The sequence below is a fragment of the Coregonus clupeaformis genome, unplaced genomic scaffold (assembly GCF_020615455.1).
Source record: "Coregonus clupeaformis isolate EN_2021a unplaced genomic scaffold, ASM2061545v1 scaf0014, whole genome shotgun sequence".
NCBI classification, from domain to species: domain Eukaryota; kingdom Metazoa; phylum Chordata; class Actinopteri; order Salmoniformes; family Salmonidae; genus Coregonus; species Coregonus clupeaformis.
Genome location: NW_025533469.1, coordinates 1,007,501 through 1,022,046, shown reverse-complemented (window position 1 = coordinate 1,022,046; position 14,546 = coordinate 1,007,501). Strand labels below are relative to the sequence as shown.

The following is a 14,546-nucleotide window of genomic DNA, read 5'->3' as shown; positions in this document are numbered from 1 at the left end:
CTTTCCTGGTTGTTATTTCTCAGTATCTCTGGACTTAAAATGTGCCAAGTCAATAAAGTTATGCGCCCAATTTTGTGTTTACTGATGCCTGTAATGATCTGCAAAATGTTGATTGGTTGACAGCCCATCTGTAGATTGTGTGATTTGATTGGACAACGAGTATTTGGAGCCCTTGGTCTAAGTCATTGGATATTCAAATGACACAGTTGCAAAAAAAAGGAGCAAAAAGTCGGTGGTTGAATTTCATTAACGTTTAATGAAAAGGTATGGATTTCAGCAAAAAAAAGAAAGACACGCAACTACAGAGGACAAACATTTTACGATTCATTATTTTTTGAAGTATTGACCTTGGGAGAATACATAGCCTTTTTAGTGTTTTTTTTAGTCATTTAAACCCATGATATACTTTCTCACCATCTCCTTCCATCCTCCTCCCTTTAGTACCTGGCTTATCCTGCCCCTGTCCAGTTAAGTGGTGGAGAGTTTTGGAAGCTGTGAGCTCTGATAGAGAAATGTATCAACCGCCACGAACAGGTAAGACACACACACACACACACACACACACACACACACACACACACACACACACACACACACACACACACACACACACACAGACACACACACACACAGATGACCCAATGTAGATTATGTTCGACTTGACAAAAGAAGAATACATAAAGCAGATCAGATTAGTTAGATGCATTTGATATTGAATACTCATGTTGTTTATGTTGTGTTGGTGTCTAATTGATGTCTTTCAGGTTGGCGTATTGGGGCGGATTGTTCTGTCCTCTGTATTTCAGACCAAAGCAAGACAATGTTTAAAGCTCACTATGGATCTACTAACAGGTTAGCCTCTATAAAGTATTTGGATGTATTTGAAGTTTGATTGTAGTGTGTTCTGTGTTACTCCTTTGTCAATCCAATACTAACTGAATAGTGAATCAATCAATCAATACAGTTTGATTATTGTGTGTTTTATGTAATTCCTTCATCTTTTCCAACACTAACTGAATGGTGAATGAATATATTTGCAGTCAATCAATCAATCAATACAGTGTTTGAACAAAATTCAACTCCAGTTGAAGAACTGGGACAAGCTATAAATATCATTGTGGGGTAGGCCACATGTTATAAAGATGGTTAAAGCTCCTAAACTGAATTACATCATCAGCATGTTTCCACTGTCCATACCTGCCTACACCTTTAACACCATAGACAAAATGATTCATTTGGACTATTAAAAGGGTGAGGATGAACCAAGCTAGATTACAGGTAAAGACTTAGAAGGGAGGATTAACGCTCCCTAACATGTAATTATAGCAAGAAGCCTTTATAACTGCCCAGATAGGCTGTCTTTATTGAGAACTCTTAATAGGCCAATTTGGGTTGACATGGAAGAAGAACTTAATGCCCCATTTGGAGCATCATATTATCTGAGTCAACACTTAAATGTGGGACTGCAGAATCCCATAATGTCCCACACTAAGAAATATGGCATCAGATAAATAAGAGACAGACATCTTCACCATTCCTGACAAGCTCTGCTTCTTTATGGAACAACCATGAATACAAATTAGGAGGAAAGGTGGTTGTCTGGAAAGAGTGGGATAGGTTTTGTTTTAGCCTCATCACTAATACATTTCACTTTTGCGCTATGTGTCAACTTTTATTTGAGTGTGGCTGTGGAAGACTGGTCCCTTGATGATGTCTGCAAGTGGCTGAGTACCAATGATCTCCATGATTTCATTCCATCATTCCAAGGTTCACAATCTTTCTGAAGAATGCCAACTCTATTCACTTTGCAACGAGCATACTGTCTTTGTGTCCAGACGACTCACACATATTGGCCTCTATCACCAGCATGAACCACATTTTCTAATTACCTGTGGAATTAATGGGTGTGGGAAAACAAATAGATGTTTTAGCGCCTGTCGGTCACACATTTACCAAAACCACAGAGGTTTTAAGCCCCAATCTCAGGGACTTGCTTAACAACTCTGCAGTATTTGAGGAATGCATTAGATGCATAAGCTCTGAGTGGATGCTGGAGCATTACCGTGTGAAAGAATTGGGCATGGTCCGGCCAATTGAAGTACCACTGAGCAACAAAGAAGGTTATAAAACAAGGTGATTTCAATACAGCTACATGGTCACCAGGGTATATGAATATAAAGAGACATGAGACAAAACAATCATAATGAATAAGATTACATGGACAGGGGGACCTGATCCTAGGTCAGCACCTCCTCTGAGACACTTCCCAGGAGTCACCAGGACCAAGAAACATAACACTTACTGTTGTAAAGTCTAGTTACAGCAGGTGTTTACTGCCATCTAGTGGAAGATACCAATAAAACACTTTATTATCAGGATGGGGAGATGGTTGAGCTGAAACAGAAAGTAAAGTTGTTCTTTTGTACAGGATCCATTTTGAGACGACAGCAGAAAACACTATATGGAGAGAACTAAAAAATAAAGTGAGTATTTCTAAGTATTTCTGAATAATAATCTAAGCCTATAACGTCAGTTTATTGTTGTTGTAGCCTTGTGTTATTATGCAATTATTAATGGCCGTGTTAAGTTAATTCAATTGGAAGTTATCAAGTGTCACCATGGTCACAGTTCTATTGCAATTGCTGATCAGATGTTAGAATGCATTAGATTGAAGGTAACAGTCAGCCAGATTAGGCTACAGGTAAAGAAATAACCTGGCTGTTGTTGACAAGCATGGACCTATTCAGTTCATATCCATATTATTAATATTTCATTCATTGATTGAAATTACGACCCCATTCTCAGTAGCCTATTCCAGCAGGCTACTGGGCAACAGAAGCACTTCCTACCTCAACATCGTCTTGCTGTTCATGTTAAATAAAATAATCTGTCAATTTGAACTAAGCAAGCTGCTAAATCATTCAGCTTACATCTTGCCCAGACTACTGGAGGCTATCTGAAATAAGATGTAGGCCTATCAGGGTCTATGTTTTGGCCTAGTTTTCAGGCCTTGTTGATGGGTTTTGATTAGTCATTGGGCTAGAAAAGTAATTGCATTAAATCACCTGACTGTTTGGATGTGTCTGTTAGTAAATGTTTTATTTCTAAGAGATCATGAATAAAAGAGAACAATGGACTTCTAGAATGAGTTGTCACTGTGTTCACCACAACCAACATGCTGCATCTCTGTTTAGGGGTCAGTGCTCTAAAATGAGTCTCTCTGGGGAGAGAGAGGAAGGGGTCCCTGCCTCTAAAATGAGTCTCTCTGGGGAGAGAGAGGAGGGGGGCCCTGCCTCTAAAATGAGTCTCTCTGGGGAGAGAGAGGAGGGGGGCCCTGCCTCTAAAATGAGTATCTCTGGGGAACATGACACCAAAACTAAGAGGTGAGCTGAAAATATTGTTTAAGAATTTATATTCGAAAATGCTATATAGGAGAAAAGAAAATCACATTTGTGATTTTTCATCAGAAATGATTACTAATGGGTACCTTCAATATAACTATTATAGATTTGAGATGTGATTTAAAACCATTGTTTAGCTGGAATGTAATGTTCGTATCCTGTATATTTGACTGTGATACGTGGTTGTCTCACCTAGCTACCTTAAGATGAATGCATTTACAGATGCCATATCTTAATTTGACCCAGTTTCTCACAACAGAAACATAATCCTGCAGCAATAGCAAATGTGCATTTTTAGGTGGATTATAATTAAGGGATATTTTCTTTAGGGGTTCATACATCTTTCATCAGGGAAAATCAAGTCTGACATTTTAAAGTGGAAAATACACACTTTAGTCGCCTTTATAAAGCCTTGTAGTGGTTTAATAATTTCTTTAAACAATAAAAGCTAATTGACCAACATTTCTGAAAATGGATATATAGCGTTTTGGAATGATTGTTGGAACTCTTGTTTCGCCATCTGAGCTCAGAGTAGATGAGAGATGTAATGTTTGTCTCTGTTGTGTTGAAGCCCAATCAAGCAGGAGAGACCAGCCTCCCCTGTACCCAGCTGTGTGTCCATGAAGAGTGACAAGTCTATGGGTCGTTTTATAGAGTTTAGAGAGGGAGACTTTTCTACTGAACAAAGGTAAGAAGAACTCATGGGTCATGGTCAGTGAGTTAAACAACACTGTCTCTAGTCATTTCTCCTCTCCCATTTTCCCATTTATTTTTGTTGTTTTCATAATCCATAGGCTAATCCTTTTTTCCATTTTCATAGTCCTGAAACATTATCAAACAAACACAACATTCCCTGTGTGTGTGTGTGTGTGTGTGTGTGTGTGTGTGTGTGTGTGTGTGTTTGTGTGCACTCCCTGAATGAGGAGATGTAATCTCTATCCTGATTGCCTAGTCACTTTTAACCCTACCTACATGTACATATTACCTCAATTACCTCAACTACCTGGTACCCGTGCACGTTGACTCAGTACTGGTACTCCTTGTATATAGTCTAGTTATTACCTCAACTACCTGGTACCCTGCACATTGACGCAGTACTGGTACTCCTTTTATATAGTCTAGTTATTACCTCCACTACCTGGTACCCCTGCACATTGACTCAGTACTGGTACTCCTTGTATATAGTCTAGTTATTACCTCAACTACCTGGTACCCCTGCACATTGACTCAGTACTGGTACTCCTTGTATATAGTCTAGTTATTACCTCAACTTCCTGGTACCCCTGCACATTGACTCAGTACTGGTACTCCTTATATATAGTCTAGTTATTACCTCAACTTCCTGGTACCCCTGCACATTGACTCAGTACTGGTACTCCTTGTATATAGTCTAGTTATTACCTCAACTTCCAGGTACCCCTGCACATTGACTCAGTACTGGTACTCCTTGTATATAGTCTAGTTATTACCTCAACTTCCTGGTACCCTGCACATTGACTCAGTACTGGTACTCCTTATAGCCTCATTATTGTTATTTTATTATGTTACTATTTCCTTTTTTTATTTAGCGAATTTTTGTTACTTTTTAACTCTGCATTGTTGGGAAATACAATTTGATTTGATTTGAAGCTCATGCGCAGAAATACATCATTGGGTCTAATGGTCGTCTTGTGCCGAACTGCACATGTGCAGGCCGTCAACTCAAAGGCACTCCTTCGATATAAAGTTGTTTTTGACTAACATGAAAATGTGTCAGTTTGTTAAACTACTTAAGACAGAACATTTTCAAAATGAACAACTAAGGAAGTCATTTTTACCTCTCATTGACTTCTCAAACCCCAAACCCTGGCCTGGTTTGCTTCATATGTATTCCCAGAAGACATTTTCTACATCAGCAGTTGTCACCAAGTGCTTATATAGAAACCCAGTCTAAAACCCCAAAGAGCAAGCAATGCAGATGTAGAAGCACGGTGGCTAGGAAACACTCCCTAGAAAGGCAGGAACCTAGGAAGAAACCTAGAGAGGAACCAGGCTCTGAGGGGTGGCCAGTCCTCTTCTGGCTGTGCTGGGAGGAGATTAGAAGAGGATATGGCCATTAAGTTCAGATCGTTCTTCAAGATTTTCAAATGTTCATAGATGACTAGCAGGGTCAAATAATAATCACTGTGGTTATAGAGGGTGCAACACGTAAGCACCTCAGGAGTAAATGTCATTTGGCTTTTCATAGCCGAGCATTCAGATGTCGAGACAGCAGGTGTGGTAGAGAGAGAGAAGGAGAGGGAGAGAGAGAGAGGGTCAAAACAGCAGGTTCGGGACAAGGTCACACGTCCGGTGAACAGGTCAGAGTTCCATATCTGCAGGCAGACCAGTAGAAACTGGATCAGTCACGTCCGGTGGAGCATGTATCGATACTGATAGGATCGAAAGAAAGGGACCGCTGCTCTCGGATCAGTTTTGTCCATTAAAATCATTCCTTAACATTATAATTATTTCACAATACTGACCACGGATCAGCTTCTAGAAAAATATTACTACCTACAGCTGCAAATATTGAGGTAGTTTATTCTAGTGCTTACCCAATAAAAATGGACTAAATCACAGATTCGGCACATCATGGTTCACATGTTAGGCTAAACATCATGAAATATATTGAGACAAATTACAGACAGTAGCCTACAAGTAGCAAAATAAAACTAAATATATTGAACATGGAATATATTCCAATATGATTGAAATAGGCCTATAGCCTACTGTTTATATTGTAATGCAGTCATCTCGGTTTTCATTTGAAGCAAATTGTTATACGTCCCTTGTTTGAATCAATTGCAAAGACATTGGCAACTTTGTATTTGTATTCAACTTTGTTCTGAATTTATCTGTGGTCACAAAGAGACAGATAAACCATGTGATTCTATGTTTAGCGGAGATCTTCTGTGTATAAAGTGACGTGGGAGGGCAAAAAAGCATCTAACGACGCACTTGGCTGTTCTACAGTGGTCTGAGGCAGGTGTTAGAATATGAGCGTTTTCAAGTGCAACGTTAATAATGATGGTTTTGGGAAACAGCTCAGAGATTTAACAATGCTCCCACGAAGATTCTAATGATGAACTTAGCCTTAAGATGCTTTTGGGATACCAGGCCCTGGACAAAAACATCTGCTAAATGACTAAAATATCAAATGTAAATGTTTTACATACAGATCTCACATTACTGTATTGAATTATTATTTATAATATTTAAATATTGATGTCACAAGTGTATCATTTGTACAGTTCTTTATTAAAAATGTAGTTATTTGTTACATTCAACCCTGTAAAACCTAGCAGTGCTACTTATTTCTCTGAGAGTGAGGCAGATATATAGCATTTTGCAAAAAAAACATTTGTCTCTCTGAAATGAAGCCATTAAGTGATTGATTTTAATCAAACACATGCCTGTCATTGAACAACACCTTGCCATGATTAGCTAGTGAAAAAACACAACCATTTATTTGATAATTTCTTTAAACAATAGAAGCTAATTTACGAACATTTCTGAAAATGGATATATAGCGTTTTGGAATGAAACTCTTCTTATGTTTCCCCATCTGAGTTCAGAGTAGATGAGAGACGTAATGTTTGTCTCTGTTGTGTTGAAGCCCAATCAAGCAGGAGAGACCAGCCTCCCCTGTACCCAGCTGTGTGTCCATGAAGAGTGACAAGTCTATGGAACAACCTATAGAGTTTAGAGAGGGAGACTTTTCTAGTGAACAAAGGTAAGAAGAACTCATGGGTCAATGTCAGTGAGTTAAACAACACTGTCTCTAGTCATTTCTCCTCTCCATTTTACCATTTATTTTTGTTGTTATCATAATCCATAGGCTAATACTTTTTTTCCATTTTCATAGTCCTGAAACAATATTAAACAAACACAACATTCCCTCCCCTGTGTGTGTGTGTGTGTGTGTGTGTGTGTGTGTGTGTGTGTGTGTGTGTGTGTGTGTGTGTGTGTGTGTGTGTGTGTGTGTGTGTGTGTGTGTGTGTGTGTGTGTGTGTGTGTGTGTGTGTGTGTGTGTGTGTGTGTGTGTGTGTGTGTGTGTGTTTTGTGTGTGTGTGTGTGTGTGTGTGTGCACTCCTGGATGAGGAGATGTAATCTCATGTTTTGTCCACAGAAACCAACAGGAGAGATCAGAGTCAGAGATTCTCAGTGGTCAGTCTTCCCAGAGTCATCAAACAGACCTGGCCTCCATATTCAGTGTATGTGGTCAAGTAAAGTTGATCTGTCAATCATTCATTAATGTGTTAATGAGAAAGCATTTAGTCTCTTGCTTAACTTATTGACTTGATTTATTTCAGTTGCTTGAAGAGAATATTATGACATTTGTGAAGAACGAGCTGAAGATGTTCAAGAGGATTCTAAGTCCAGAACTCCCAGAAGGCTTTGAGAGTCAGAAGCAGGATAAGGAAGTGGTGGATGCTGAAGATGAGAAGCAGGAGAGCAGTGCCAGAGAGGGGGCTCTGAAGATCACACTGCACGTCCTGAGGGAAAATGAACCAGAAGGAGCTTGCTGACACACTGGAGAAAAGTAAGAGCTGTCTGCCTCATGTTGAATGCTGTTTTAGAACATTTAAAAGCTGTAGCTAAAGTACAGCTAAAGTAGCTGTGTATCTCAATGATATTGTAGCAGCCTTAACACAACACCTAGTGACCTCATCAAGTAGCAGCAGGGATGTGTTGTGGTGATTAATTTAGACAGAGAGAAGAGGAGAGACAGAGGAGAGAGAGAGACAACATTATTAATGCCATCAATAATACCAATAATGATATAAATCAGTCACACCAGTGTGTAATGCATTATGAAAACATTTACACATTTATACAGACAAGAGAATAAATGATTATAATTTAAACTTTATAAGACAGTCTTACAATACTGTAGGCATTAAAACAGATGTAATATTAATATCCTCTGTGTTGTTTCTAGATTCAGATGAGCGTGCTGTGATTCTTCAACGTGAACTCAAATCTAATCTAAAGAAGAAGTTTCAATGTGTATTTGAGGGGATCGCTGAACAAGGAAACCCAACACTTCTCAATAAGATCTACACAGAGCTCTACATCACAGAGGGTGGAACAGGAGAGGTCAATAATGAACATGAGCTGAGACAGATTGAGACAACAACCAGGAAACAAGCAAGACCAGAGACTGCAATCAAATGTAACGACATCTTCAGACCCTTAACTGGACAAGACAAACTTATCAGAACTGTGCTGACAAAGGGAGTCGCTGGCATTGGAAAAACAGTCTCTGTGCAGAAGTTCATTCTGGACTGGGCTGAAGGAATTGCAAATCAGGATGTCCAATTTGTATTTTCATTCCCTTTTCGGGAGCTGAATTTGATGAAAAAGGAAAAACACACTTTCATTGAACTTCTCAATCACTTCTCAATGGAAACCAAAGAATCAACAATCTCCAACTACGACAAGTACAAAGTTCTGTTCATCTTTGATGGTCTGGATGAGTGCCGACTGCCCCTAGACTTCCAGAAGAACAAGATCTGTTGTGACGTCACAGAGTCAACCTCAGTGGATGTTCTGCTGACAAATCTCATCAAGGGAAATCTGCTTTCCTCTGTTCTCCTCTGGATAACTACCCGACCTGCAGCAGCCAATAAGATCCCTTCAGTGTGTGTTGACCAGGTGACAGAGGTACGAGGGTTCAATGACCCACAGAAGGAGGAGTACTTCAGGAAGAGATTCAGTGATCAGGACCTGGCCAGCAGAATCATCTCACACATAAAGACATCAAGGAGCCTCCACATCATGTGCCACATTCCAGTCTTCTGTTGGATTTCTGCAATAGTCCTTGAACACATGCTGAAACATAGGAGAGAAGAGAGATGCCCAAGACTCTGACTGAGATGTACACACACCTTGTGGAGTTTCATACCAAACAGAAGAATGAAAAGTATCTTGGGAAAGAAGAGACAGGTCCACACTGGAATAAAGAGAGCATTCTGTCACTGGGAAAACTGGCTTTTCAACAGCTTGTTGACGGCAATCTGATTTTCTATGAAGAAGACCTGAAAAAGGCTGGCATTGATGTCAATGAAGCATCAGTGTACTCAGGATTGTGCACACAGCTCTTTAAAGAGGAATGTGGGCTGTACCAGGACAAGGTGTACTGCTTCGTGCATCTGAGCATTCAGGAGTTTCTGGCTGCTGTATATGTGTTCCTCTCATTCATCAACAACAATGAGAATCTAATGGCCAAACCTCAATCAACGTCCAGGAACTTTTCTGTGAGGATCAGACACAAGCGTAAAGTTACTGTCTACAAGAGTGCTGTGGATAAAGCCTTACAAAGTGAGACGGGAAACCTGGACCTTTTCCTCCGCTTCCTTCTGGGCCTCTCACTGGAGTCCAATCAGAAGCACTTACGAGGTCTACTGACAAAGACAAGAAGCAGCTCACAGAGCCATGAAGAAACAGTCAAGTACATCAAGAAGAAGATCAGGAGGAATCCCTCTCCAGAGAGAGGTGCATCAATCTGTTCCACTGTCTGAATGAACTGAATGACCATTCTCTAGTGGAGGAGATCCAAATCTACCTGAGATCAGGAAGTCTCTCAGAAGAAGAACTGTCACCTGCACAGTGGTCAGCTCTGGTCTTTGTGTTGCTGACTTCAGAAAAGGAGCTGGATGTGTTTGACCTGAAGAAATACTCCAGATCAGAGGAAGGTCTTCTGAGGCTGCTGCCAGTGGTCAAAGCCCTCCAGAGCTGCTCTGTGAGTACATAAAATGACATTTAAGTACTAATCATCAGGAAGAAATATTCAGTTTAGAGAAATATATGTATTATAATATGTATATAATATATAATATTACATTGAAAAACTTACTGAATCAATGCATTGATGTTCATATTAGTATAACAATATGACTATACAATTCTAGGAGACGGGAGATGAATCGATATGTTTTTTAAGAGAATAAACCAAATGCATCTGCCATTGTCCTTCTACACTACTGGTGTTAAATTAACAGTGTGTTTGTGACATCATGATGATCTCTTTGCAGACTGTCAGGCTGTGGAGTCACAGAGGAAGGTTGTGCTTCTCTGGTCTCAGCTCTGAAGTCAAACCCCTCACACCTGAGAGAGCTGGATCTGAGTAACAATGACCTGAAGGATTCAGGAGTGAAGCTGCTCTCTGCTGTCCTGGGGAATCCCCACTGTAAACTGGAGTCTCTGAGGTCAGTATTCCTGTATGACTCAATGACCACACACACTGGACACACTCTGGACACACACACACACACACACACTGGACACACACACACACAAACACACTGGACACACACACACACACCCACACACACACTGGACACACACACACACATACTGGGTACACACACACAAAAACACAATGGACACACACACACACTGGACACACACACACACACACACACTGGACACACACATACTGGACACACACACACACATACTGGACACACACACACACGCTGGACACCCCCCCACTGGTGTCCAGCGTGTGTGTGTGTGTCTGTGTGTGTGTGTGTGTGTGTCCCCACTGGACACACAATGATTAATTTAGAAACATGTTATCTACTGTTAATAATGATACATTCATTAATTTATATACAGTACCAGTCAAAAGTTTGGACACACCTACTCCAGTCAAGGGCTTTTTCTTTATTTTTACTTTTTTCTACATTGTAAAATAATAGTGAAGACATTAAAACTATGAAATAACACATATGGAATCATGTAGTAACCAAAAAAGTGTTAAACAAATAAAATATAGAATTAGCCACCCTGTGCCTTGATGACAGCTTTGCACACTCTTGGCATTCTCTCAACCAGCTTCACCTGGAATGCTTTTCCAACAGTCTTGAAGGAGTTCCCACATATGCTGAGCACTTGTTGGCTGCTTTTCCTTCCCTCTGCCGTCCGACTCATCCCAAACCATCTCAATTGGGTTGAGGTCAGGGGATTGTGGAGGCCAGGTCATCTGATGCAGCACTCAATCCCTCTCCTTCTTGGTCAAATAGCCCTTACACAGCCTGGAGGTGTGTTGGCCTGGAAGTGTGTTGTCCTGTTGAAAGACAAATGATAGTCCCACTAAGCCCAAACCAGATGGGATGGCGTATCACTGCAGAATGCTGTGGTAGCCATGCTGGATAAGTGTGCCTTGAATTCTAAATAAATCACAAACAGTGTCACCAGCAAAGCACCCCCACACCATAACACCCCCTCCTCCATGCTTTACGGTGGGAACTACACATGCCGAGATCATCCGTTCACCCACACTGCTTCTCACAAAGACACGGCGGTTGGAACCAAAAATCGCCCATTTGGACTCCAGACCAAAGGACAAATGTCCACCTGTGTAATGTCCATTGCTCGGCCCAAGCAGGTCTCTTCTTATTATTGGTGTCCTTTAGTAGTGATTTCTTTGCAGCAATTCGACCATGAAGGCCTGATTCACACAGTCTCCTCTGAACAGTTGATGTTGAGATGTGTCTGTGACTTGAACTTTGTGATGCATTTATTTGGGCTGCAATTTCTGAGGCTGGTAACTCTAATGAACTTATCCTCTGCAGCAGAGGTAACTCTGGGTCTTCCATTCCTGTGGCTGTCCTCATGAGACCCAGTTTCATCATAGCGCTTGATGTTTTTTGCGACTGCACTTGAAGAGATGTTCGAAGTTCTTGAAATGTTCCGTATTGACTGGCCGTCATGTCTTAAAGTTATGATGGACTGTCGTTTCTCTTTGCCTATTTGAGCTGTTCTTGCCATAATATGGACTTGGTCTTTTACCAAATAGGACTATCTTCTGTATACCAACCGTACCTTGTCACAACACAACTGATTGGCTCAAACACATTAAGAAGGAAATAAATTCCACAAATTAACTTTTAAGAAGGCCCACCAGTTAATTGAAATGCATTCCAGGTGACTACCTCATGAAGCTGGTTGAGAGAATGCCAAGAGTGTGCAAAGCTGTCATCAAGGCAAAGGGTGGCTATTTGAAGAATCTCAAATATAAAATAGATTTGGATTAATTTAAAACTTTTTTTGTTACTACATGATTCCATATGTGTTATTTCATAGTTTTGATGTCTTCACTATTATTCTACAACGTAAAAAAATGTTTAAAAAATAATTTTAAAAACTTGAATGAGTTGGTGTGTTCAAATGTTTTACTGGTAGTGTATATATACATATATGAATAGATATGGCAGGTTTCAGGACTCTGATGTATCTGAACATTTTTTAATAATATATTTCCACCAGCAAAGAATAGCAGTGTGGTTTTAATATGATTTGACTCTTTGCAGGCTGTCAGGCTGTCTAGTCACAGAGGAAGGCTGTGCTTCTCTGGTCTCAGCTCTGAAGTCAAACCCCTCACACCTGAGAGAGCTGGACCTGAGCTACAATCACCCAGGAGACTCAGGAGTCAGACTGCTCTCTGCTGGACTGGAGGATCCACACTGCAGACTGGAGAAACTCAAGTATGTAGAGGGTTTATGTCAATGTTCATATCAGACATGTTGGAGTTATCAGGCTAGTTAAGACAAACATTCTGACCACCACTTGGACTAAGTTATATGCTGACTGTGTGTGTGTGTGTGTGTGTGTGTGTGTGTGTGTGTGTGTGTGTGTGTGTGTGTGTGTGTGTGTGTGTGTGTGTATGTGTGTGCTTGTGTGTGTGTGTGTGTGTGTGTGTGTGTGTGTGTGTGTGTGTGTGTGTGTGAGAGTTCAGGTGTATCCCTCAATGACTGTCTGTTCTTCTGCTTACCGCTACAGTGTGGAACATGGTGGAGAGAACACAATGAAACCTGGAGTTAGAAAATGTGAGTGTTGACTGCTGTGAAGAATATGACTAAGAATAAGTCTTAATTCAAGTGAAGTCAAAGTCAAAGACCACCATCATTACTTACTTGGTCATATTAAATATCAGCTGTTGTTCTACAGAAGCACAAATCAGGGACACCAAAGTTTACAAAGAGTTGCTTTGACAATGTGTGTCTGTGTGTGTGTGTGTGTGTGTGTGTGTGTGTGTTCAGTTTGTCTGTGTGTGTGTGTGTTCAGGATGTGTGTGTGTTTGTGTGTAATTAATGGGAATAAGTGTGTTTTATATTACCATACAGTATAACATATGATCATTCAACAAGTCTCAAGTTACCTTAACTTCTCCTTTTGATACCTAGAAACATCTACATTAAATGAATTAGTGAAAAGTGAGTTAACATTCTAATGTGAATGATGATGATTTCTAATATTGTGTCTGGTTTCATCCATCAGATGTCTGTGATCTCACACTGGACCTAAACACAGTAAACAGATTCCTCTCTCTGTCTGAGGAGAACAGAAAGGTGACATGGAGGAGAGAGAAGCAGCCGTATCCTGATCACCCAGAGAGATTTGAGGGCTGTGGACAGGTGCTGTGTAGAGATGGTCTGACTGGCGCTGTTACTGGGAGGTAGAGTGGAGTGGGAGTGGGGGCTGGTATAGGAGTGACATATAAAGGAATCAGCAGGAGAGGAGGGGGTTATAACTGTAGGATTGGATACAATGACAAGTCCTGGTGTCTGTTCTGCTCTGACTACAGTTACTCTGCCTGGCACAATAATAAGTCCACTACCATAGACGTTCCCTCCTCCAGCTCCCACAGAGTAGGAGTGTATCTGGACTGGCCAGCTGGCACTCTGTCCTTCTACAGAGTCTCCTCTGACACACTGACCCACCTGAACACATTCTACTCCTCATTCACTGAGCCCGTCTATCCAGGGTTTAATGTTTGGGGTGACTCCTCAGTGTCCCTGTAAATAATAACCATGGTAACACTGACACACACACACACACTGGACACACTGGACATACACACACACACACACACACACACACACACACACACACACACTAAACACACACACACAAACACACTGGACACACACACACACACTGACACACTGGACACACACACACACACACACACACACTGAACAAACACACTGAACACACACACACCGGACAAACACACACTGGACACACACACACACACACACACAGGACACACATACATTGATCACACACACTGGACACTGTACACACACACACACTAGACACACACACACACTG

At 40.8% G+C, this 14,546-nt stretch overlaps 1 long non-coding RNA gene across 2 annotated transcripts; it reads left to right on the top strand.

Annotated features, from left to right (window-relative positions):
- Window positions 1-476: 476 nt before the first annotated feature.
- LOC121556218 lies at window positions 477-12,781 on the top strand. 2 transcript variants are annotated; one of them, XR_005998119.2, is made up of 3 exons: window positions 477-534; window positions 765-852; window positions 12,743-12,781. It is a non-coding gene; the product is annotated as an uncharacterized LOC121556218 (long non-coding RNA). The 2 variants fall into 2 exon arrangements; XR_005998118.2 differs by lacking the exon at window positions 12,743-12,781 and adding an exon at window positions 2,429-2,448.
- Window positions 12,782-14,546: the final 1,765 nt, after the last annotated feature.